Raw genomic sequence first — 27614 nt, forward strand, 5'->3', positions numbered from 1 at the left:
TTTTTCTAAAATGGTGTTCATCCTCACGAGAAGGAACCCTTACCGGTGCCGTACAGCCATTTTGGAAACAAACACCTCCTTTCCTCACCGCCAGAGCTGTTAAACGAAAGATTTGTTAATGTTTTAAACCTTTATTAAAACACATAAATCTAAAAACAGTTTAAATTGTCCACAAATTATGGTGTACAATTCTGTGGTGTTCGGGTAAAGGGGTATAAGTCATTTTTTTGTCCAGGTGGAATTTTGTTCCCCAGATGAACACACAAGTTAAATTATACAAGTGGGTGTGCAAAAATCAAAGAATACAAGCAGTTAATGTGTTTTATTTGTGTAGAAATGTATTTGTAATACGGGTTCCAAGTTTAATTTTCATTTATCTCCGAACTCATTTTTATGACTTATCTCCCTTTACCCAAACACCACAGAATTTATAAAATATCTTCAGTTCTGCTGAATGCACAAATGTAAGCAACGTATCAACTCTTCATGGACTCTAGTGAGCTGCGTGGGATTTTATCATTCCAGTCTATCACAACAATGTCAATAGACATGGCCGAGTGCCATTATCATTGGCGTATAGAAGGCCATGCTCCAGGTCATTTTAACTCCTTGACGTATAGAAGGCCATGCTCCAGGTCATTTTAACTCCTTGGCGTATAGAAGGCCATGCTCCAGGACATTTTAAGTCTTTGGCGTATAGAAGGCCATGTTCCAGGTCATTTTAACTCCTTGGCGTATAGAAGGCCATGCTCCAGGTCATTTTAACTCCTTGGCGTATAGAAGGCCATGCTCCAGGACATTTTAAGTCTTTGGCGTATAGAAGGCCATGCTCCAGGTCATTTTAAGTTCTTGGCGTATAGAAGGCCATGCTCCAGGTCATTTTAACTCCTTGGCGTATAGAAGGCCATGCTCCAGGTCATTTTAACTCCTTGGCGTATAGAAGGCCATGCTCCAAGTCATTTCAACTCCTTGGCGTATAGAAGTCCATGCTCCAGGTCATTTCAACTCCTTGGCGTATAGAAGTCCATGCTCCAGGTCATTTTAACTCCTTGGCGTATAGAAGGCCATGCTCCAGGTCATTTTAACTCCTTGGCGTATAGAAGGCCATGCTCCAGGTCATTTTAACTCCTTGGTGTATAGAAGGCCATGCTCCAGGTCATTTTATCTCCTTGGCGTAAAGAAGGTCATGCTCCAGGTCATTTTAACTCCTTGGCGTATAGAAGGCCAAGCTCCAGGTCATTTTAACTCCTTGGCGTATAGAAGGCCAAGCTCCAGGTCATTTTAACTCCTTGGCGTATAGAAGGTCTTGCTCCAGGTCATTTTAACTCCTTGGCGTATAGAAGGTCATGCTCCATGTCATTTTAACTCCTTGGCGTATAGAAGGCCAAGCTCCAGGTCATTTTAATTCCTTGGCGTATAGAAGGCCATGCTCTAGGTCAGTGATGGGCAAAATGAACGCAACCCACAAGACAGGATTTAAATGGCAACTACATACTGTGGGAGGGGTTGCACTCTACAGTGCAGTGACGGATTTACAGACAGTTGCGCCACTACACTCCTATCTACCATATATAATTAGAAGAGTTCATTCACGTGATATTTAATTAATTATTTTCAAAGCAATTTCTTCGAAATTTGGATTTATATCTGTGCATACTATTTTTAGTTGAGCAAGGAGATGAACATCGCTTAAGCGGGATCTGTGGCTGGGCTTTATAAATTTCATTTTAGAAAACAGCTGTTCGCACTGGTAGGTTGATGAATACATACCGTCATTTCCCATAACTATGGTCCTGGAATACAACTATCGTTCACGATACAACCATTCAAAGAACATTGTAGAAGAAACGCAGACTGTTCGTAGATAGCTGCAGTGACTTCAATTCAAATTACAGTACAGCAAAAATATAGATGAACGAGGTACTACGTTATGGAGTACAAATTTTGAATAGTTGTATCGTGGACAATAGTTATGTTCCAGGACCATAGTTATGGGAAATGATGGTACTCATTATTTTTAAGCAAACTGTCTAAGCAATGGATATGTAGTACTGGACATCTTTTAAAAAATGTTAACCCCCAGCAGACCTTCACATTCTGCTTTCAAGAGGCTATCATTCTGCAAATCCAGTACCTCTAACTGCAATTCTGGTATAACATTTTCAATTTAAACATGAAAAAGAGTGGCAAGAATATTGAAATCTTTTCCCATCCTTTGAAAATCACTGAATCTGTGTTCTTTGAACTCGTATAACAGGTGATCTATTTTAAGAATGTACATATTTAAGTTCGCTTCCTGAATATTTGTAACTGATCCTAAACATGAGAAATGAAAGAACCGCCTTTCTTCTAAGTGTGATATCTTCTTGATTCATTATAATTCTGCGAAAGACATTGTATCACTAATGAAGCTCCGAAGTACAGCAATCCAGTATAATCCGCCACGTACACGCGCAGTATTTTCATGGAGTGGGGGAAGGGGAAGGTAGGGGTTAATTTTGATGCTTCGCTGAGGTCTGACATCACTGCGGCAATGCCGTAGGAATGCCCGCCATTGCTCTAGGTTATTTTAAGTTGGCATCAAATGCACATTACACATGAATAAGTAGAGTTCCTCTGGTAGCTGGGGGAGGGGGTGTTTGTTTTCAAATCAACTGTACGGCACCGGGAAGGGTTCTTTCTCATGAGGATGAACATCATTTCAAAAAATTATCCAAAGTAGGTGATTTTTCGATAGACACGTTACTTATGAAAGACTCTGTACATGAATAACAGCGAACTATGAAATTGAGGCGTCAAGTCACCTTACAGGTCGCGTTGAATAGGCGTTTATTCTAGATTTAACTGTCAAGGTATGTAAATTCATTACAGCTCGAGCCATTTAATGCAATGTGTAAAAGGTACAATGCCTGCGGCGCCCCCACCCTAACGTCGCAGCGAGTAACAGATGTTAGTAGAGAGGTTGAATTATCGCAAGAAGCAGTCCCAACAACCGCGGTCTGAAGCCCTGCAAGCGCGAGACGAGGTGTCACAAAAACTATTTGCCACACTGAGTCTTCAACGGGTGATACCGTCTACAAACTCACAAGCCAACATTACAACTTCTTATTTTCTCTATTTGCTACCCTTTCATTGTGTTTTAGGACTTGTATAGTGAAAGCTATTATCTTAACATTAGACTTTATTTTACGAATTAATGGACTACTGCTGCTGCTGCTACCACCACCACCACCACTACCACCACCACTACCACCACCACTACTAATGGTTTATTCAAAGAGTTAAGGCCATGCAGCCTTCTATAAAATTCAACCAGGAGTAAAACTGCGAAACAAAAAAATACAACAAATTTACAAAAAGCAGCACACACACACACACACACACACACACACACACACACACAAAACCGGGGTAATCATAATACAATATAAACAACAGTTGACTAAACAACAAAATAGCATTTGTTTCAAACAAACATCAATGTCCTACGTACAGCATAAAACACCTTTTTATTCAAGTAGATTCCTTGATCCATTCTGACTCCGTCGTAGTTTAAGTCTTTCAACGTTCCATTATCCTCTCGTAATATATACAGCAAAGGTCTGCATCGGACGTTTTCACTCGAGCGCCAAGTAGTTCATAGCATAATCCGATAGGTAGCGCACATGCATGATGTGTAAAATTGTCACGAGCGATAAATCCTCGAACGGTATAAGCCGAGCGTTAGACATTCGTTCTTGTTACAGTGATGAACTGTGTAGTAACATCATAGATGTTCATCATTTCAAAACTTTGCAGTGTTTAACTAACCTCTCCATAGTACAACTACAAAACTTGCTTTAAAATGTAATATAAATGTTGTAGGTATTTTCCACACAGGAGTGATTTTGTTTTTGCCACATCTGATAGATGTTATTGGCTGTAAATGTAATTATTATAAACGGAGAACACAATCACGATAATGCAAGAACTGTATCGAGTTTTCTAGTAATAATAATAATAATAATAATAATAATAATAATAATAATAATAATAATAATAATAATATAATAGTAATAATAACAACAATAATAATAATAACAATAATAATATCTAATAATTAGTGTATCAATCTTTTCGTCTGTAACAGTTGTGCAGCATAATTATTCGTTTTATTATATTTTCTGTGACGTTATCTTTGTACTTTGTAAAACGTTTCTAAATTGTCGTAGTATATAGGACGAACACTATGTATGAACCTATCATATTATATATGTGGTAAATCAAATCTTGAATAATTATTAATTAGCAATAATAACTGTATATCGAAGTTTTTCATACCATTTTATTTATAACTTCATGTTCCTATTTTGGTACGTTCCATTGACTGTTCCATTAAACGTTTGTCATAAACGCAGAAAATAAAGCCTAATTTTTACCGTGTGAGCAAAACATATGTGTATCTTATCTGTCGCCTTCCATACAAGATAAGACATGTCTGTGAAATTACCTTGTACTGTGCTTCTATTTATTACGAGCTTATCACGACCGATCGTATCTCACTCGAGGGTGCGACACTCGACCGAGTTCAAGTGAGCGATTTAACTCCAATGGAGTATTCTGATTATTATACAGTATAGAAGCTATGTTTCTAAACTTATTTGGAACTTACGGTATCTTCTACTCTCACAACAATGATTACGTTAATTTCCTTTGTACGCTTGCTTCCTTCAATTTAAAACAAAACGAGTCTGAAGATGGCCAATAACAGGCTGAAACTAGTTAATCAGGTACTGTAATATTTAACACGCAACGGATATATAATACATATTCCGAAGTTATATAGTGTTAAAAGTTCTGTAATCAAGATGTATTAAAACAATTATCCGATTATCAGCCTAGCCTTGTTTTGTGCAATAGCTGGACGGTGACAACTATGAATTTGTAATATTTCAACAACGGCAAACCGAAGAAAAACAATAACCAGGTATCACTGTAACTTATATTACGTACCATGTTCCATCTAGGTAAAGTGCTTCATCATGTGAAAGTGATCAAACAAGGAACCTTGGTACAATAACAATGAATAAGACAGGTCAACATTAAGTATTTTAACATTTTATATCACAGTGTAATTTAACAATTTTAATGACTGGATAACTGCATTTGACAAAATATTAACGTCAAGCTAACCACATTGTTCTACAAAAGATGGACTTCATAGGAGAAGAACAAATCAGTTGATAGGTTTTAATTGTTAGTAATAATTGAGTGTTTTAATTATCTATATAAAAGTGTTTTACATGTTATGTTCAAATCATCAAGGGTACACATTATATGTCTCACTTACACAGTTCATGTGCATCTATTTGAAAATGTAATTAGGCAAACTTTCATACATTTGAAAATGGCACATTAGTGCCGAAAATGTTTATGTTATAATTAATTTATATAAAATTAGATAAGCACAGACGGCTCATGTTAATTTAATATAGTATTACAACTTGCTTATAGGAAAAACCATATAAAATGAAAGTCATGGATTTACTTTTACTTACAGCAATATACTACATTTCTCTCGAATAAATAGAATGTGTCAAATAATAATGGAGCACATGCCAACTACGAGGGGACGACAGAGGTTTGAACTACACACAGTCAAAATATTCTGATATTCTACTTGAGTGAAGCAGTTTAGTTCCTTCCCCGCCCTGTAGCCCTCACCTCGCGCATCTCACAAGTCACGTGAAAAAAATTGATGTACGTTTGAGAACAATAAATCAGGATTTCTTCTACACATTCAAGAGAGAGATTTGGAGTTCTTGGGAAAGCTTACTCAAACATTTATTCCTCTACGGAAAAAAGAAAAGCGTCTTGGTGTGTACTTCCTATCCAATACCGACTCATGAAATATGTATCAAGTAAGAAAATTGATTTAAATTTACTAAAAAATCTGTCATTGTGCATAAGTCCACCGTTTCTGGAAGTGGCAGATAAAGCATTACATTGAACACCGAATAATTTCACTTGCCTTTCAGCGATTTATAACTGAGCTCAACATGCCAGTGGCACATAACGAAATTCTACTAGGATTCTCCTCAGAATTGACAACGAAATACATGAGCATTCTGAAGTGGCAATGCTTAGGTCACAATGATAAATCACTCTGAAATCGAAAAACATCACTTTATTTCAAGTATACTGTAATATCTACTCGCTTGAACTATCAATTATAATAGTACGGATTATTTATTTGAAATTATTTTCTTTACGGAACCTGTATTATATGTCTTTCTCGTGTTAGATTTTACTATATGTGGTCAACAAGTTTCGGCCTCTTATTGGCCTTCTTCAGAACTGATTGTTGCTGGTCTTGGCGCCTTTTGTTTTGTTTCCTGTGGGGGTGTGTTTGTGTAGTGTAATGTGGAGTCAAAGATCCACAAACTATTAGGGAAAATGCGGGAATTTTACTGGAAGCAAGTAAAGAGATAAGTTTGGAAGTAAATCCCGAAAAGACAAAGTATATGTTTATGTCTTGTCACGGGAATATTGTACGAAATGGAAATATAAAAATTGGAAATTTATCTTTTGAAGAGGTGGAGAAGTTCAAATACTTGGGTGCAACAGTAACAAATATAAATGATACTCGGGAGGAAATTAAACACAGAATAAATATGGGAAATGCATGTTATTATTCGGTTGAGAAGCTTTTATCATCCAGTCTGCTGTAAAAAAATCTGAAAGTTAGAATTTATAAAACAGTTATATTACCGGTTGTTCTTTATGGTTGTGAAACTTGGACTCTCGCTTCGAGAGAGCAACATAGGTTAAGGATGTTTGAGAATAAGGTGCTTAGGAAAATATTTGAGGCTAAGAGGGATGAAGTTACAGGAGAATGGAGAAAGTTACACAACATAGAACTGCACGCATTGTATTCTTCACCTGACATAATTAGGAACATTAAATCCAGACGTTTGAAATGGGTAGGGCATGTAGCACGTATGGACGAATCCAGAACTGCATATAGAATGTTAGTTGGGGGGCCAGAGGGAAAAAGATCTTTAGGGAGGGCGAGACGTAGATGGGAGGATAATATTAAATGGATTTGAGGGAGATGGGATATCATGATGATAGAGACTGGATTGGTCTTGCTCAGGATAGGTACCAATGGCGGGCTTATGTGAGGGCGGCAATGAACCTTCGGGTTCCTTAAAAGCCAAAGCCAGTAAGTAAGTAAGTAAGTAAGTAAGTAAGTAAGTAAGTAAGTAAGTAATGTGGAGTCAAAGAGTGTGTGTGTTCTGAAATTGAGTTTTGTGTTGAGAATTTAATTTGACTTTTTTTTTTGTGTATCTGTATATTACGTATTGTTCTAGTGTGTTTAGTTTGTGGCTTTTTGGTTGGATGTGTAGAATTTCCATGTCTGTATTGATGTCTCTGTATGTGTGGTTAGCATTTGTGATGTGTTCTGCATATATGGAAGTGCTTTGTTATTTTGTTATGGCTATGATATTTTCTTGTCCCGCGCCGTGGCGTCGCGGTCTAAGGCGTCCCGCCTAGGACTCGCGTTACGGAATGCGCGCCGTTTCTCATGAAATTTCGGCCAGTGTATGGGACCGGTGCCCACCCAGCATCGTGATGCACTTGGGGAGCTACGATAGGTAGGGAAATCAGGTTGCGAATACCAGCTATAACGCCTGGGGGGATCATCGTGCTCACCACACGACACCTCCATTCTGGTTGGATGATCGTCCACCTCTGCTTTGGCATGTGGGCGTGAGGCCAGCAGCCGGCTAGTCGGTCTAGGCCCTTCACGGGCTGTAGCACCACTGATTATTATTTTTTTGTGATATTTTCTTTGTAACGTCTTTGAAATGATCTGCCTGTCTGTCCTATGTATTCCGAAGTGATATAATGTTAAAAGTTGTGTAATCAAGATGTATATTTTCTTTACTTAGTAACTTTTTAAGCATACACACATTATAACTTAATTTAGAATTAATGAATTTAAAGATGGGTCACTCCTTTGTGACTGTTGTGACTTTTGTACCAGAATCTATGAATGAAAATATTTTAATAATACTAACTACATGAGCAGGTGATATGCAAAATTGTAATTTTCCCCATATGAAAAAAAAATTCATGTGATTATGTTACTATTGGTGCATATGCATCTAGAAATAGTGATAATTTGTGTCAAAACCGTCTCTTTCCTATATCATCTTTGCAGTGAAATATGAGTGCTGCTACAAAACTCTTCCTTTCCAACTCCCTGTGCACAGCATAACTTCCCTTTTCTTAAGGTAACTAAGTTCTGCTTTTCTCCTACTCGCTGTGTATTATTAATGTAACACTGAAAGTTTGGCCTTCTCCTTCCCAACTATCAGTGATTGAATTGTTAGCACTATCAAAGAGTAGAGAAGTGAATCATTAATCGAAATCACTACCGAGAATACCGCAATGCAGACACAGAAATTTCTACGTTCAGGTGTGGAAGTCTAAGAATGCAGGATATTCGGCTCTTGTATCACTATTTTTATGCAAATTCGAACAAAGTAGGTCAATACTGTTGTATTTTGAAGTACACCTCTCAGAGCATCCCGGAAGCAAATAATTTTCAGAATGCCTGGTACCTATTCTTCATTGAAAGTAAATCTCAAATAATTGTATTTGAACTTCTAAATGAACTTAGTTTGCAACATTTGCTGCAGAAGCCACTAGTATATAGTTTCTGCTAAAGTCAACAAATCACGACCGAGGAGTTCACTACTATGGATGGTTCAAAATTAATAGTCACAGACGAAAAATACTCTACACCAGCCGAGGCGAAAATGCGACTCACGACTACATTGTGGCTCCCAGTGATACCTGTGCATTTCTACCACCCCTAACCCCCACCCTCTCACTCACTGGAGTCAAACTCCGTTCCATTTGTATTTGCCTCTGATCTGCGAGTGGCTGATCGTCGCAATGTCTCTCTCCAATACATGTACTATACATATACAAAAACGAAAGTTTCAAGTAGGATGGAAGGACGCATTTTTTGCTGCCAATATGGTGAGAATATTAAATGTATGATTTGTTCGCAAGTATTACAAGGAAAACGGTTGTGTAACATGAAACGGCATTATACTACATGTCACCCATATTATGAAACATTGAAAGGTAATTATTATTATTATTATTATTATTATTATTATTATTATTATTATTATTATTATTATTATTATTATTATCATCATCATCATCTCTGTACGTCGACCCTTTTCCAGCACATATACGAATGATGCGGTTAGATCTTCAATTTGAACTCACAGATTTACAATGTGATGTTGCAATGAAAGCTAGATGTAAGGACTTGACAGATGTTGAACTTTTCAAATCTTTGCCAAAAAATAAGTATCCCAAGCTTCGTTCTTTCGCTTGCTCTGTTGAAGCCATGTTCGCTACAACTTACGTTTGTGAAAAATTATTTTCAATAATGAAAATAGTTAAAACCAAATTTAGATCACGACTGACAGACAAATACCTTCGTGATCAACTACGACTGGCAGTAAGTGACATAATTCCTGATTTTGAAACTCTGTCGCAGAGACATTCTGAAGATAGTTAATTTCAGGTCGTGATAATGTGGCCTATGTTTTCTTGTACATTTCTCTTTTCGTTGTACGTACGAAACATTAGTTTGTAGCCTTGTACTATATAAAATTATATTTAAATGCTGGACGTAAGGAAAATGAAAATCCATTACTGAGTCAGACAGTTGCTTCATTTCCCCTTCGGGTGTCCGCCTCCCTCCACAGATGCTTTGCACGTTGCAGGTTACACAGTGGCTAGGCGCACGAACTCTTCTTCGCCACGGCTGCTCTACACGCATCTTGCCTCTTAGCGGGAGCCCATCGATGCATCCCGCAACATATAATTGCTCCTTAATGGCAACGCTCCGATGCAATTCGCAACATAACATTATTGAAAATTAAATGATAGTTGAATACCATCGTATATGTCAAGAACGGGGATCTCGAACTGTAAACAGAGCAGTAATACTATGTACCTACATACAACAGCAACTAAGATACCAGGAGAAGCTAACAAGCAAACATTCTGATGGGGCAGATAAAATAGTTTTTTTTTCACCATATTAATAATGTCGAAAGAAGTGCTTGTACAAATTTGGCCACTCGACCGCAATTATGAGGGCCGTAAAAAATAAATTCGCCAGGGGCCGTTAACAGGAAGAAAACACAATTTCATTGCAAAAATTTATTGGAACAGACACAGCAATTGTTGACCTATTTTTCAACATATTCCTCACCGGAACTGACACATTTGTCATATCATGGGATCGACAGAGAGGTGCAGACGGCTGTCAAACGCTGTTTCCGATCTCAGATGGAAGACTTCTATGTCACAGGGATACAAAAATTGATCCATGGTATGAAAAATATCTCAATTCCAGTGGGAGATATGTTGACAAATAGCGCAACAATTGATGTATCTTTCAATAAATCTTTCCATGCAATTGTGCTTTTTTTGTAAACAGCCTCAAGGAAAATCACTTTCTGGACGGTCTCTTAATTCCGCCCGAGTGGCCAAAATTTGTATAAGCACTTCTTTTGACATTATTAAGAAGATAGAAGAAAGAAAATTAACTTTTTTATCCGCGCCAATCAGAATGTTTGCTTGTAAGCTCTCTGATATCACTGTTCTACGAGTCTCCTGCCATCTTTTTGTGCATTTTTTTTCTTACTTGTTCCATATCTGAGAGTTTAAATGCTAATGGAAGATCTATGGAAACCAATAAATAATCAAATAGACTTAAAAATGAAAAACGGAAGACTAAAAAGAGAAAGAAAGAGGAAAAATAATACAATTGGAGGATGAATGCGGGGAAGAATAAAAATGAAGAATGGTAAGATTATAGAATGAGAGAATAATGGATATTGGGAGAATTTAAGAGAGTAAAAGGATTAGAGAAAGAGAGAGAATGAAATATGAAATGGAAGAGAGAATGGTAGTGTGATGTGCAGGAATACAGAAAGCGTTAAGAGTTAATGTAAGTAAAATCAGTAAGATGGAACAGAATGAAAAGAATCAAATCCGAACGGAAAAAAAATTAAGAATAGAAATATATGTAAGGAGAAAGTATAAATAGTAAAAGATTCATGCAATATAATATAGGGGGAGGAAGGGGGTAAGAATAATAGACAAAAAATCTCAGCTGGAAATCTGTCTACAAGCTGACACCTGGATTTTAAGTCAGATTAATGGAGCCTTGTATCGAAGTTTTCAGCGCACACCAAATATCCTCATAAAATTATACTTTTAAGACGTCCCATTAATTTATCAGCTTCTCTGTTTTAAAAGAATAAGGATTTTTCTCGTCTTGTTACCAATGTTTGCTGTAATCTTTCTTCTGATGCCTCCTACAACTACATCCGTCATGTATCTGAAATTGAAAAAGACATCTTAAAAGCTGGGATCTGAAAAGTAAGACTTTTTACTCAAAGTAATGGGCACAAAGGAGATTCGATCTCTGTGTACCTGATGCATTATCATAATGAAAGCAACACCACGTAGTTTACTTTACAGGATGCGGAAGTATATCACTTATCTATCACACTACATCTACAGCAATTTACGTAATGGCAACACAACCTAATAAAAACTTGCTTCGAAATTAATAAACATAGGGTTTCTCTTACCAATCAAGCACATCGTTTTTAAACGTGTGAACAGTTTTTAACACCCGTTTAACATTTTATTTGCGTTATCACGATCGTTCGTGTAAAATAATATCTGTCGACTTCTGTTACCAATTTCTCATTTCAAGACGTGTAAAGAAAACACACCGTAATACTACAAAATATCATTTGCTGTCATTCATTTTCCCGTGCTGTCAGTGCACAATAATCCCTACTAAATTATTGGCTTGACTGCATTCATATTGACAATCAGTACTTATATAAATACATTAAAACTATTGATCACTAGCACGCAGCTCGTAATAATAATAATAATAATAATAATAATAATAATAATAATAATAATAATAATAATAATAATAATAATAATGATTTATTTTAGCTGGCAGAGTTAAGGCCGTAAGGCCTTCTCTTCCACTCAATCAGCAAAAAGTGTATATACATATCCATGAACTTACAAAGAATTCAACGATTTGATTTAGATGAGAGTTACATGTATACAAGAGTTATTTACAAATTAAACAACAAAATACTATGAACTATTAATTAGACACTGAGATAAGCTGTGTAGCAGAATTAAACTAAAATACATAGAATGTTAATATATTTCAAATAATATTAGATAATAGAAAGAGATTATTATGAGACAATTTTGAAAATACAGCACTATCAGGATGATGTCTAAAGAATGAAGTAACAATGTAGTCAGTGATAGTTTAAATCAGTAAGATTGGAGTGAAATGCTAATAAGGTTATCTTTTAAGCTGTTTTTAAAGGTGTTTATTGTCTTGCAGCCCCTAATACTTTGTGACAAGGAATTCCATTGACGCGAGGAGGATACTGTAAAAGATGATGAATAACAAGATGTTCTATGAAGAGGTATACTTAGCGTGCCACAGATAAGTGGTCTGGTATTTACGTCGTGGTTCGAGTATAGATAGGAGAAACGAGACGAAAGGTAATTTGGTGTTGAGTTGTGCAGAATTCGAGTTATTATGGAGCACATAGTGCCAGAAAACTTGGCACAACTCATTAGCAGACACACCCCAAAAAAGCATCACCACATTGTTTGAAAACATTGTAGTAAAGGCATGGACCCACGACATCATGTAATAGTGTAATAATGGCAAATATTGAAGAATACGGTCAATCAGTAGTTAAACCTTGAAACAAACATTGAAGAGATCTACAAGAAATTGGAAACTCTACAGAGGAAAAACGACCAAATGAAAAGTAAGTTGAAATGTCTGTAGATCAGAGATGAAAGATCTTCATATTTTTGGAATCGAGGAGAAGAAGAAGGAACAGACAATGGAAACATATGAGTAAGTGTGCTGCTGGGATTGGTTTAGGATTGACGAGTGATAGAAAATAAAAGAAGCATACAGGACCAGGAGATGTAAATATACCTATTTTGGTGTATTTTTAAGTATAATGACAAAAGAAAAAAAATTGAGCAAACGAAAGAACTGAAAGAATTCAAATCTTACACTGGAACACGATTTTGATTATGAAACGAGATGCAGAAGAAGAATATTGTTTCCTTTTATTTATTTATTTATTATTTTGCTAATAATCGAACATATAATATATACAGAAAAAATTTAGATAGCCCCTGAAAGAGTAGAACTCGTGCTCAGGGGCGGATTCCTGAATTGAAATTTATAATTATACAATACAATTTGTCTTATGTCTACTGTGCAATTGTAGTATATAAATTTAAATTTACAATTTTTCAATTTTTATAAAATCCATACATAACTTTTTTAATTTGATACTATAACTATTAGAATAGACAAGATTAGGATGTTTAAATATAAATTTGTTACATATTCTTGTGCTCAAAGTACTACTATGATTAAATACTGTAACAGTGTTGCATTTTGGTTCAAACAATCTTAAAGAATTCATACCTTTTGTTTCATAACTATGAGAATACAATTCAAAATCATTTCGATTTTTATGTATGAATATTATTAATACAATATAGTCTAATAAATGTGTCTTATGTTATGTACATTAAAGTCTAGAAACAAATTTTGAGATGGAAAATCAATAGGTTTATGAAGACATATTTTAATTAATTTCTTCTGTAATAAATAAAGTGGATTAAAATTGGATTTAAATGAGCTACCCCATCCTATAATTCCATACATAATTACCAATTGAAATAAAGTTAAATATATTGTACGTAATAAACTTATTGACAAGTAATTCCTCAATAAAACAAAATAATATATTATTTTACGTAATTTATTACAAAGGTAATCAATGTGTTGGTTCCATTTTAAATGATTATCGAAAATTATGCCTAAATACTTAACTTCAGAGGACTCTTTAATAATCGGACATTTACACTGTATAAGACAACAATCAGAATGATGTAATTTAATACTTAATATAGATGTAGGAAGTTTGTTACATTTTTCAGATAATGAGAATGGAATAATTATAGTTTTATTTTCGTTGATAGAAAAATAATTTTTGTCAAACCATTTTTTTATTAATTTAAGTCCATTATTTGAATTATTATGTACATCATACCAGGTTTTTCCACCAAAAAGTAAAACTGTGTCATCTGCATAAGAATAGTGAACACCATTGTATTGTTGTAAGTCAATTTTTAATAAGTCATTAATATATATATATATATATATATATATATATATATATATATTTATATTAAAAATAGAATAGGGCCTAGAACTGTGCCTTGGGGAAGGGACTGCAAGAAGGAAAAGGATATTTCGTTACATTATACAGAGACAAATTAAAGATAAATGGGGAGATGTTTGATGTGGAATTCTGTTTTAAAAATTTGAAGCATGCAGAAATAGGGACAAATGTTACGAAAAGAAAAGAAGAAACCTGAAAGCGGTGATAAGGAACATTATAGTAAAACATACGATGGGAGTTGCAAAACTAGAAGGTGGAGATGTCATTATACAGGAAAGAACAGCAACTGATGGAATGAAACGGCGAATTGCAACAATCAGAAAGAGAGAACCAGAATGAAAATGCAAAGCGCAGCGAGAGCGGCAGATGGGGATGATGTCAACAAGCGATAGAGGAAGAAAGAGGAGAAATGCACTAAAATAATGACGACGGCACCATGTAGACAGGGAAAACCGAAGTTCATCTAAGAAGAGCTGACAACACCAAGAAGAGTTCAGTGAAAACAGCAGGAAATATGGGTCAGCAGTTACAAAAGGGATCGAGAGAAGAAGAAAAAAGTGAGATAAGAAGTAAAGATTCTGTAAGAAGTGGGAGCTAAGAAGTAACATTAGCAACACCGAATAGAGGTATGTCAATGGGAAGAAGTAACGGCGAGAAAACTTATAACTTGGGACCAGATTTATAAGTTTTAGCTATTTATTTTTCCTTACTTTTAAACTCACAGTTTCTTAGATAATTTTCCAGAATCATGGACGTAATAGTCATATATGAAAATTCTGTTAAACCTAAAAAGACAAACTGAATCTTAAGAACTGAAAAAACCTAAATCATAAAAAATACGCATTTTTTATATTTATTGTTTTATATAAAACAGTTGTATTACCGGTTGTGCTGTATGACTGTGAAACTTGGACTCTCACTTTGAGAGAGGAACACAGATTAAGGGTGTTTGAGAATAAGGTTCTTAGGAAAATATTTGGAGCTAAGAGGGATGAGGTTACAGGAGAATGGACAAAGTTACACAACACAGAGCTGCACGCATTGTATTCTTCACCTGACATAATTAGGAACATTAAATGCAGACGTTTGAAATGAGCAGGGCATGTAGTACGTATGGGCGAATCCAGAAATGCATATAGAGTGTTAGTTGGGAGGCCGGAGGGAAAAAGACCTTTGAGGAGGCCGAGACGTAGATGGGAAGATAATATTAAAATGGATTTGAGGGAGGTGGGATATGATGGTAGAGACTGGATTAATCTTGCTCAGGATAGGAACCAATGGCGGGCTTATGTGAGGGCGACAATGAACCTCCGGGTTCCTTAAAAGCCAGTAAGTAAGTAAGTAAGTAAGTAAGTAAGAAAGTAAGTAAGTAAGTAAGTAAATAAGTAAGTAAGTACAGTAGCGTGCAAATTAATCCTAACACGACATATTTTTACATTTTATGTCATTGTTGGCCTCACAGCTTTAATTGACATCTGTAGTACGTGTAATTCCATTGTTGAAGGTCTGTTGTTATTATTTTTTTTATAATATGTGACATTTTGCCTGTCGTTTTGTACTCATAAGCATTTCAGTTGTGTTGAAGACTTGATACTGCAATCCTGTGTACATTCTGTCGCCTTCACAAATGGATACAACTCCACGAAAACGGTCTAAAATTATAACATTAGCAGAGCATTCTTCTATGACACAGAGGCAAATTGCTGCAGAATGTCACATCGGTTTGGCTACTGTTAATTCGATCATAAAATGATACAGGGAGACTGGATCCATCACACGCCAGAAAAAAGGAAATTGTGGCCGGAAAAGGGAGACTTCACCTGCAGATGATCGTTTAATTGTCAGGAAAAGTAAATTCAATCCTAGACTAACTGCTGTCGACTTAACCCGCGAGTTAATAGCTACCACTGGGGCGAAAATTCACGTCACAACAGTGCGGCGTAGGCTTTGGGAAGCCGGACGAAGGGCTCGTAAGCCTATTAAGAAGCAACTGCTAACCCCTGTTATGTGCAAAAAACGCTTAATGTGGGCAAAATTACATCAACACTGGACAGTGAATGACTGGAAGAATGTACTTTTTTCCGATGAGTCTCATTTCGAGGTCCACGGCCACCGTGTTTCTTACGTACGGAAAGGATCCGAAAAAGTAACAGCAGCTCATCTCCAACAAGCACCCAAACACACCCCTAAAGTAATGTTTTGTGGTTGTTTTACACATGAAGGGCCTGGAGCATTAATACCTATCAAGGGAATGATGAATTCTGACAAATATATTCACTTATTGGAAACCAGAATCGTACCCCAGCTGCACAAATCATTTCCGAATGGCAGAGGTGTGTTCCAACAAGACCTGGCACCATGCCATACGTCTCGAAAAACTACAGAATTCTTCAACAAGAAGAATATTCAGGTACTCCCCTGGCCAGACATCTCACCCGACATCAACCCCATTGAGAACTTGTGGTCAATTTGCAAAAGAAGAATGCACAAAATGGATTGTTCTACAAAGGAGAAGATGATTTCTGTCCTCATTGGTGTATGGTTTCGCGATGAAGAAATGAAGAATATTTGTGGGAAATTAGTGGAATCCATGCCAAATCGTCTCAGAGCTGTTATTAGGAACAAGGGAGGTCACATAGATTACTGAGGTATGTCTTAGATCCTTTTTTTTATCCTGTTTGAGTGTTTTTGCATAAGTAATTACGTCGTTCGGATTAATTTGCACGCTACTGTAAGTAAGTATTATTTTGTTTTATATAAATGTATTTAGAAATTTCAATACATCTTATAATTTTTATTCTCTTCTGCACTGGAGACAGCGACCCAATCTGGTGTCTTTACCCCCTTTAGTCTTTTGTTGTTTTCGATAAAATGGTTAACAGGGAATTCTATATAACGGGTCGTCCTTCACAGGATTCACTCTCTCAAGGACACTGTATGTATTTTGAAATGTTCACTGATCGCAGATACGATATGCCAGTAGAAGGGTATGAAGTGACTGAACTTTCTGTTGACGTGAATGAACAGCGAAAAAGTTATATTATTGAAATTCGTGAAGCTTTAGAACATGTTCCCAGATAGAAGACTGTGATCTTGCATGTGCGGGTACAAGCTGTGAACTTTTCTTTGGTCTCTGTCTTATTCTGGTGCTTCTGGTATTAACATTGAGTTTATATTTTTGGTTTTGTTAAGCTATGCAAACAAGTGAAATCACATTTATTACGACAGTGGATTGGAAATTATTCCAATTTTACCACATAGGGAAACGTTAAGTTATTTAAAACTAACTTTAAGCGTACATTTTTAAACAATAGGCAATTTTTATACCTTTTTCGGCCAACCAATCTACAATATGTCCATCGAAGAAGACATACACTTAAATGTCATAAATTATATCGTATTTCATTGTGAAATTGTTTTTTTAAACAAAAAAAGAGAAATTAATATACTGGTCAAGGAAGCAGTGGACCAATATATTTTAAAAGCATTGATATACAACACATATTATCTCTAGAAATATTTACTATAATTACTTTCGAAATTTAATTTAAGTCTATTTGATTAGGAAAAAAGAGAAAGAACTGCCATAATTGGTAAGTCTAGGGACGCAATAATGGCAGGCGTAAAACAGCTGTCGTTTATTTGAATGAACTTAACTGCATTTTTTTTCTGGCGCTGTTTATGTATGTATTTGAAAAATAGTTTTAGTCGTTTATTTAACCAATTTATATCAACAACTAGGTTATTTAACGTTAATGACATTAGTGATAGTGAGATTTCATAGATTTCAAAAAGGCATATGACTCGATTAAGAGTGAAGTATTATATGATATTCTTATTGAATTTGGTATTCCCAAGAAACTAGTTCGTTTATTTAAAATGTGTCTCAGTGAAACATACAGCAGAGTCCGTACAGGTCAGATTCTATCTGATGCTTTTCCAATTCACTGCGGGCTAAAGCAGGGAGATGCACTAACACCTTTACTTTTTAACTTCGCTTTAGAATATGCCATTAGGAAAGTTCAGGATAACAGGCAAGGTTTGAAATTGAACGGGTTACATCAGCTTCTTGTCTATGCGGATGACGTGAATATGTTAGGAGAAAATCCACAAACGATTAGGGAAAACACGGGAATTTTATTGGAACAAGTAAAGCGATCGGTTTGGAAGTAAATCCCGAAAAGACAAAGTATATGATTATGTCCCGTGACCAGAATATTGTACGAAATGGAAATATAAAAATTGGAGATTTATCCTTCGAAGGGGTGGAAAAATTCAAATATCTTGGAGCAACAGTAACTAATATAAATGACACTTGGGAGGAAATTAAACGCAGAATAAATATGGGAAATGCGTGTTATTATTCGGTTGAGAAGCTTTTATCATCTAGTCTGCTGTCAAAAAATCCGAAAGTTAGAATTTATAAAACAGTATATTACCGGTTGTTCTGTATGGTTGTGAAACTTGGACTTTCACTCTGAGAGAGGAACATAGGTTAAGGGTGTTTGAGAATAAGGTGCTTAGGAAAATATTTGGGGCTAAGCGGGATGAAGTTACAGGAGAATGGAGAAAGTTACACAACACAGAACTGCACGCATTGTATTCTTCACCTGACTTAATTAGGAACATTAAATCCAGACGTTTGAGATGGGCAGGACATGTAGCACGTATGGCCGAATCCAGAAATGCATATAGAGTGTTAGTTGGGAGGCCGGAGGGGAAAAAGACCTTTGGGGAGGCCGAGACGTAGATGGGAAGATAATATTAAAATGGATTTGAGGGAGGTGGGATATGATCATAGAGACTGGATTAATCTTGCACAGGATAGGGACCATGGCGGGCTTATGTGAGGGCGGCAATGAACCTTCGGGTTCCTTAAAAGCCATTTGTAAATAAGTAAGTAAGTGGTGGTGAGATAGTATTTATGGCCAGAAGAGGCCGAGGATTCGTCAGGTAATTACTTAACATTCACCTTATGGTTGCTGAAAATATCGGAAAGAACCCAAGCAGGTAATCAAAGTTTTGAAGAGTAATTACAGAACAATTCGACTTTTTTTCCTTCTATATCCAATATTACTGATATTTAATTCAATTTGGACTGTGTACTATTGTTAGCCTCAGGCGCCCGCAGTACCGTCGCATTTTACGATTTGCACTACAAGCCGTACGGTTGCGGATTCAATTCCCGATGATTTTTCTTTCCACTGATTTAATCCTTCCTCCTCGCGTTTACTCAGCCTCTAGGATGATTTCTTGCATGTAAAGGGGGTCATAACGTAGGACTGGCATCCCTAATGGTAACTAATGTCATTGTCTCCCGAGGTGGGAGCTGTAACATTTCGCCATCGTACGAGCCTTTTGAGGTCTGTAATTTCCATCAAATTCTAATTCTTTCACAAATGTTCAAGATTTCGTAAAAATAATTTTTATCTTTTCCAACAGTAGCATTTTCTTCTGACGTTTGAGATGTGTAGGGCAAGTAGCACGTATGGTCGAATCCAGAAATCCATATAGAGTGTTGAATAATTTCGAAGAAAAAATTGTTCCGGGGCCGGGTATCGAACCCGGGACCTTTGGTTAAACGTACCAACGCTCTACCACTGAGCTACCCGGGAACTCTACCCGACACCGATCCAATTTTTCCCTCTATATCCACAGACCTCAAAGTGGGCTGACAACCGTCAAGCAACCAACATTGAGTGCACACTAACTCTGTGTGACTTAAATTGTGGTTTTCTGTTAACGAACAGTGACGTATATTCTGAAAATCAAGCTTTCAGGTATAACTCCCTGTGAAGTTGATTTGAATAATTTCGAGGGAAAAATTGTTCCGGGGCCGGGTATCGAACCCGGGACCTTTGGTTAAACGTACCAACGGTCTACTACTGAGCTACCCGGGAACTCTACCCGACACCGATCCAATTTTTCCCTCTATATCCACAGACCTCAAAGTGGGCTGACAACCGTCAAGCAACCAACATTGAGTGCACACTAACTCTGTGTGACTTAAATTGTGGTTTTCTGTTAACGAACAGTGACGTGTATTATGCAAATCAAGCTTTCACGTTATAACTCTCTGTAAAGTTGATTTGAATAATTTCGAGGTTGTCAGCCCACTTTGAAGTCTGTGGATATAGAGGGAAAAGTTGGATCGGTATCTGGTAGAGTTCCCGGGGTAGCTCAGTTGGTAGAGCGTTGGTACGTTTAACCAAAGGTCCCGGGTTCGATACCCGGCCCCGGAAAAAAATTTTCCCTCGAAATTATTCAAAGCAACTTCACAGGGAGTTATACCTGAAAGCTTGACTTGCATATAGAGTGTTATTTGGGAAGCCGAAAGGAAAAGACCTTTGGGGAGGTCGAGACATAGATGGGAGGATAATATTAAAATGGACTTGAGGGAGGTGCGATATGATGGTAGAGGCTGGATTAATCTTGCGAGGGATAAGGACCGATGGCGGGCTTATGTGAGGGCGGCACTGAATTTCCGGGTCCCTTAAAAGGCGTAAGTAAGTAAACAAGCTTCTTCTTCTTCTTCTTCTTCTTCTTCTTCTTCTTCTTCTATTATTACGTACTGACATCTTAGATCCATACAGAGTGAAGTGATGTAACTGTGCTGACTGAAGGGGCAATGAAATACAGTGAAATTAATTTTTAAAAATATTATGCGTTTTATAATTAAGTGTATGCTTAATCACAAAATTAGGCGAAATGTCTGCGTATTTTGGCAACAGCGCACCATCGGATCGTCGGCCTCGGTAGCGTAGTTGGTATAGTGCTGGCTTTCTGTGCTCGAGGTTGCGGGTTCGATCCCGGCCCAGGTCGATGTATTTAAGTGTGCTTAAATGCGACAGACTCATGTCAGTAGATTTATTGGCAGTGCTACTGTAAAAAACCTCGGCATCTATTTCGACTCTAATATGAACTGGAATACGCAAATCAGATATATCTGTAGAAAAGTTTTCTCTGTCATGCATTCTTTGAAACGCCTGAAAAATTTTCTTCCTACTAAACTAAAACAAATTCTAGTACAGACCCTTGTAATGCCTCACTTTGACTATTGTGATGTTTTATATAGCGACCTAAGTGCTGAACTTTCTCAAAAACATCAACGTGTAAATAATGTCTGCGTCCGATTTATTTTCAATATCCGCCGACATGATCATATATCGGAATATTGTCTACGACTCTCCTGGCTCCGCTTGCAAGATCGACGTTTAGTACATTCTCTTTGCCTACTATATCGAATTATATATGATTCCACACCCAACTACCTTGCCTCTCGGTTTACTATCATAGCTTCACATCATAATCGAAATACACGTTCACAGCACAATCTGTTGCTATCAATACCACGTCATCAGACATCTCTGTACTCAAGTTCTTTCTCAATAGCCATGGCCCGCTCATGGAATTCGCTGCCGCTGGAAATCAGGGGTAGTCTTAGTCCCCAGTTGTTTGAAATTAGGTTGTTTAGAAATATTTTAAATGCACAGAACTAGTTTTTAGGTATAATTTTTATTTATTATTATTATTATTATTATTATTATTATTATTATTATTATTATTATTTTACACAGTCATTACTTTATTTTTCCATTAACACTAATATCTAGGTAATTGTCATTGTCTCAATGTAACACGTGCTGTGCTGATCATACTAATTGTACTGTTCCTTTAGTTGTGAGATTATATTCATATGTACTATTTTTTTTTTCTTTTAACTTAATACTTGTATACTAGAATGTATTTTTCTGTTTGTGATTATGTATTCAGTCTCTTTTTTTTATTACATATATATTTTTTATTATTGTTATTTCAAGGTTAATACTGATTGTGTATATGTATTCAATCTCTTTTTTCTACTTAATTATATTTATTATTATTTTTAAGTTCATATTTGTATACCGGTATGTATTTTTTCTGTATGTGATTTGATCCTGGTTGAGTGGAAGAAAAGGCCTGATGGCCTTAACTCTGCCAGGAAAAATAAAACTATTATTATTATTAAGAGAACTCCTGCGGGACAAAATTCCGGCACACCGGAGACGCTGACATAACCTCGGCAGTTGCGAGCCTCGTTAAATAAACCATAATTTAAACCATCGGATCACCTTTGAATACACACACGCACTCAGTCTGAGCAGCAGCTTTCCTGTCTTCCATTGCAGTAGGGTTTTCAGACTTCCTAATGGTAGGAAGTAACGATACGTGTTAATCCTTTCATTTTATTTTCAAGAAAACCGTGCATTTTATTGAAAAACTGCAAAGGGATAAATCATTCCTTATCAGTTTCTCCATTGACAAGAGTAAAAATGAGAACCGTACGTATAGTACTTACTGAGTAAAACAATGTTAACATTTAAATTGTTTATTGTTGTTTATCTATACTAATAATAAATCTGTAGCCGAAATTTTTCTGGTCATTTTCGATTTTCCAAAAATAATTGGTCCTAACATTTATAATTAACCACCCTGAAACCGAAAATCGCTTCTTTGAAATTTTTGTTTGCATGTCTGTCTGTATGTTTGTTACCTTTTCACGCCATAATGGCTGAACGTATTTCGATGAAAATTGGAATATAAATTAAGTTCGTTGTAACTTAGATTTTAGGCTATATGACATTCAAAATACATTATTTAAAGGGGGGGTTATAAGGTGGCCTGAATTAAATAAATCGAAATATCTCGCTTATTATTGATTTTTGTGAAAAATGTTACATAACAAAAGGTTCTTTAAAAATAATTGTCGATAAGTTTTATTCCCTTAAACATTTTGATAGGACTGATATTTAATGAGATAAATGAGTTTTAAAATTAAAATAACTGCCATCTAATGCCGTGTAATGAATTAAAAAACGAATGACTTCGTCTATAAGGGCCTTGGACACCAACACTCGAAAGCTATGAAAGATAGCCTACAGAGAATGTTTCTGTGCTTGTATGAAGTAATATCGGAAGCTAAATTAACCGATTTGTATAATTAATTATTATTTCACCATTGGAAAGTGTAGTTTCTCCAGATGGACATAATGCTATAATGTTATTACAGTAACTTCTGATATAATTATAATATAATATAATATAATATAATATATAATATAATATAATATGTAATATTATATAATACAATTTAAGTTATTTGAAGGGTTCAGAACCATAGTGGGCCAAGCGCCATTTACTGAATACGTAGAAAACAAGGGTTAAAATTAAGTTATTACCACAATTCAATGGAAACCTATAACAAGTAAAATAAAATATACACATTAAATCTAAATGATGTCAATCTTCATTAAACTATGGTTGCATGTAATAAAAATTAAGAAACATGTTAAAGGAATTGTCGATGCACCAAATGAGTGTCTCTGGACCAAAATGATCGCATTTTATTATTTGGATGCAATTTAAATTAAGTAACATATTAAACGATTTATCCTTCTATCAAACACGAATGTTCCCTGGATCAAATGTCCTATTTTAATTATGTAATTACTTTATATTTATTTCTAACGGATGCAGCGGAGCGCACGGTTACGGCTAGTTGTTAATAAAATAACATGTACAAAAATGCAGTCTTAATTATTCCCTGAAGGAATAAAAACTCGTGCTCAGGGAGTTATCTAAACACATACTTAACACAAACAAGGATAATTATTTGACACAAAGTGGGTCAAGAAAAAAATTATAAGAATAAATTAACTTTAAAAATACAATTTCAATTTTAACAATTTAAATCATACAAATACATACACATATTAAATCAAAGTATTATATTATTTAACAATTATATTCCTAGTGCTATTTTTTAAATTTCTGAAACTAAAATTTACCAAATTTGGGTATTTTTCAATTATTTTATTATATAACATTGGACCAAATTAAGTACCTTGGCTAAGAGCTGTGCTTGTGGAACACTTTGGTTCCTCTAGTCGTATAAAATCGGATCTTTTAGTTCCATATTTTTAGTGGGTTTTTTACGACGCTGTATCAACATCTAGGTTATTTAGCGTCTGAATGATATGAAGGTGATAATGCCGGTGAAATGAGTCCGGGGTCCAGCACCGAAAGTTACCCAGCATTTGCTCGTATTGGGTTGAGGGAAAACCCCGGAAAAAATCTCAACCAGGTAACTTGCCCCTACCGGGATTCGAACCCGGGCCACCTGGTTTCGCAGCCAGACGCGCTGACCGTTACTCCACAGGTGTGGACTTCCATATTTATGATGATACAATTTGAATTTATTACAATTTTTATGTAGGCCTATGCAGTTTAATAAGGCAATATAATAAGTCTGTTTAATTTTCAAAACATTAAAATCAGTGAACTAAAGCTCGAATAAGTAAGCAATTGGTTTATTAAGGCATATATTAATTATTCTTTTCTGAATGATTTATTTTCTGAATTATTTCTTTTTTCTGATAAAAGTAAGTATATATTGACAAATGTAAATACAGTATTACTCAAAATAGTTTTCTATTCTTTGCTTTTAAATTATTTAATAGTCTACCTGTTGATATAAGGAATCTTTCATTCCGAGTGTTTAGGACACGAATTAGGACTATATTATTGGCAAATCCATTGTATGATGTCGATGAGTTTTTTAATATTCATGTATCTTAATTTGTATCCATTGCATGATATCATGTATTTTAAATTATATATGGCGATGCCATACATGTTCCACATGTTTTTGCAAAATTATCTATCTATCTATCTATCTATCTATCTATCTATATCTATATCTATCTATCTATATCTATCTATCTATCTATATCTATCTATCTATATCTATCTATCTATCTATCTATCTATATCTATCTATCTATCTATCTATCTATCTATCTATCTATATCTATCTATATCTATCTATCTATCTATCTATCTATATCTATCTATCTATCTATCTATATCTATCTATCTATCTATCTATATCTATCTATCTATCTATCTATCTATATCTATCTATCTATCTATCTATATCTATCTATCTATCTATCTATATCTATCTATCTATCTATCTATATCTATCTATCTATCTATCTATATCTATCTATCTATCTATCTATATCTATCTATCTATCTATCTATCTATCTATCTATCTATCTATCTATCTATCTATCTATATCTATCTATCTATCTATCTATATCTATCTATCTATCTATCTATCTCTATCTATCTATCTATCTATCTATATCTATCTATCTATATCTATCTATCTATCTATATCTATCTATCTATCTATATCTATCTATCTATATCTATCTATCTATCTATATCTATCTATCTATCTATATCTATCTATCTATATCTATCTATCTATCTATATCTATCTATCTATCTATATCTATCTATCTATCTATATCTATCTATCTATCTATCTATATCTATCTATCTATCTATATCTATCTATCTATCTATCTATATCTATCTATCTATCTATCTATATCTATCTATCTATCTATCTATATCTATATCTATCTATCTATCTATCTATATCTATCTATATCTATCTATCTATATCTATCTATATCTATCTATCTATATCTATCTATATCTATCTATCTATATCTATCTATATCTATCTATCTATATCTATCTATATCTATCTATCTATATCTATCTATATCTATCTATCTATCTATCTATCTATCTATCTATCTATCTATCTATCTATCTATCTATCTATCTATCTATCTATCTATCTATCTATCTATCTATCTATCTATCTACCTACCTATCTACCTACCTATCTATCTATCTACCTACCTTTCTACCTACCTATCTATGTCTATCTATCTAACTACCTACCTACCTATCTATGTCTATCTATCTATCTACCTACCTACCTATCTATGTCTATCTATCTATCTACCTACCTACCTATCTATGTCTATCTATCTATCTACCTACCTACCTCTCTATGTCTATCTACCTACCTCTCTATGTCTATCCATCCATCCATCCATCCATCCATCCATCCATCCATCCATCCATCCATCCATCCATCCATCCATCCATCCATCCATCCATCCATCCATCCATCTATCTATCTATCTATCTATCTATCTATCTATCTATCTATCTATCTATCATGTGGTATTATAACTTGTTCTGTATTCTATCCAAGGGAAAAGTTGTTAAAATCTGCACAGTTATATTAAATCGACCCTATATTGTATCACAGGCCTGTAGATGAAACTTTTCGTTCATTAGAACTATTCATAGACAACAGAAAACCGTATTTTTTTCTGAAGCCCTAGAGATCAATGATATACCATACACTAACAAGTAGACAGTTAAATAAATCACGAAAAATAATCGAATGTTTCATACGCTGAGTGTACTGAACTAAAATGGTTGTTTTATTCCATTTTCCTGGGAACGAAGGAAACATAACGCAAAGTAATGAGACATATTAGACTATCTGCATATATTTTATGCATATTTTATTCAACATCGGTTTTAGCTAGAGTGCACGCAGATCTGCCTGGAATTCGTCAGTTATTTCATCACGCAATAATTTCCTCAGTAAATGTTCAGTATAATCACATTTTACCACAGCAGGCTATACTAATTCGTGGTGTGGACTGTATCATGTGTAGATGAACATATGGCAGGATATTAATGACGTCAGAAAGAAGATTTATTGGACTGGCCGTTCAGAAGAGGAATCGGCATATTTTTAGAGCTGCCTGTTAGGAAGGTTTATTTAAGAGCTACAGAACAGAACGCAAGTTCCGATTACGAAACTTGAAACTTACGTACGACGTAATAGAATTTAACACGCAGAAGTGCAGAACTGATTAATTTCTTTAGCTTCTCTGTGTAAAATTTCTATGTTAGACATCAAATGAAGCTTTCATCACAATCATTTGGAAGAACTTCATATTTAAGTACCTGTACTTACAATATTTTGTATAGTAATACTATCTTTAGAAACTTGCAGTTCTTGTGGAGCTTCTACATTCGAAGGTAATTCTCATTATATCTTCTGAACTGTTACATTTACAGCTATTTCTGGGAATAAGCTCCATAAATCACATTAAAACCTAAAATCTTGTCCCAAGAAGTTTTGTTAGTAGGAAAATTCCATAGGTTTCAATTAATTTCTGCTACAAACATTTCTGGATATATAAGTATGGTCTAACGAGAAGACATTCTGATGGGAGCAGATAAAAAAAGTTAATTATTTTTTTCCACTATGTTAATAATGTCAAAAGAAATGCTTATGCAAATTTTGGCCACTCGATCGCAATTA

At 35.2% G+C, this 27614-nt stretch overlaps 1 long non-coding RNA gene across 1 annotated transcript in view; it reads left to right on the forward strand.

Annotated features, from left to right (window-relative positions):
- LOC138705238 (uncharacterized) overlaps positions 1-27614 on the forward strand; it is an 825990-nt gene that overhangs the window by 746320 nt on the left and 52056 nt on the right. The gene's annotated exons all lie outside the window — the stretch shown is intronic.

This window comes from Periplaneta americana, chromosome 8 (genome assembly GCF_040183065.1).
Source record: "Periplaneta americana isolate PAMFEO1 chromosome 8, P.americana_PAMFEO1_priV1, whole genome shotgun sequence".
NCBI lineage: Eukaryota > Metazoa > Arthropoda > Insecta > Blattodea > Blattidae > Periplaneta > Periplaneta americana.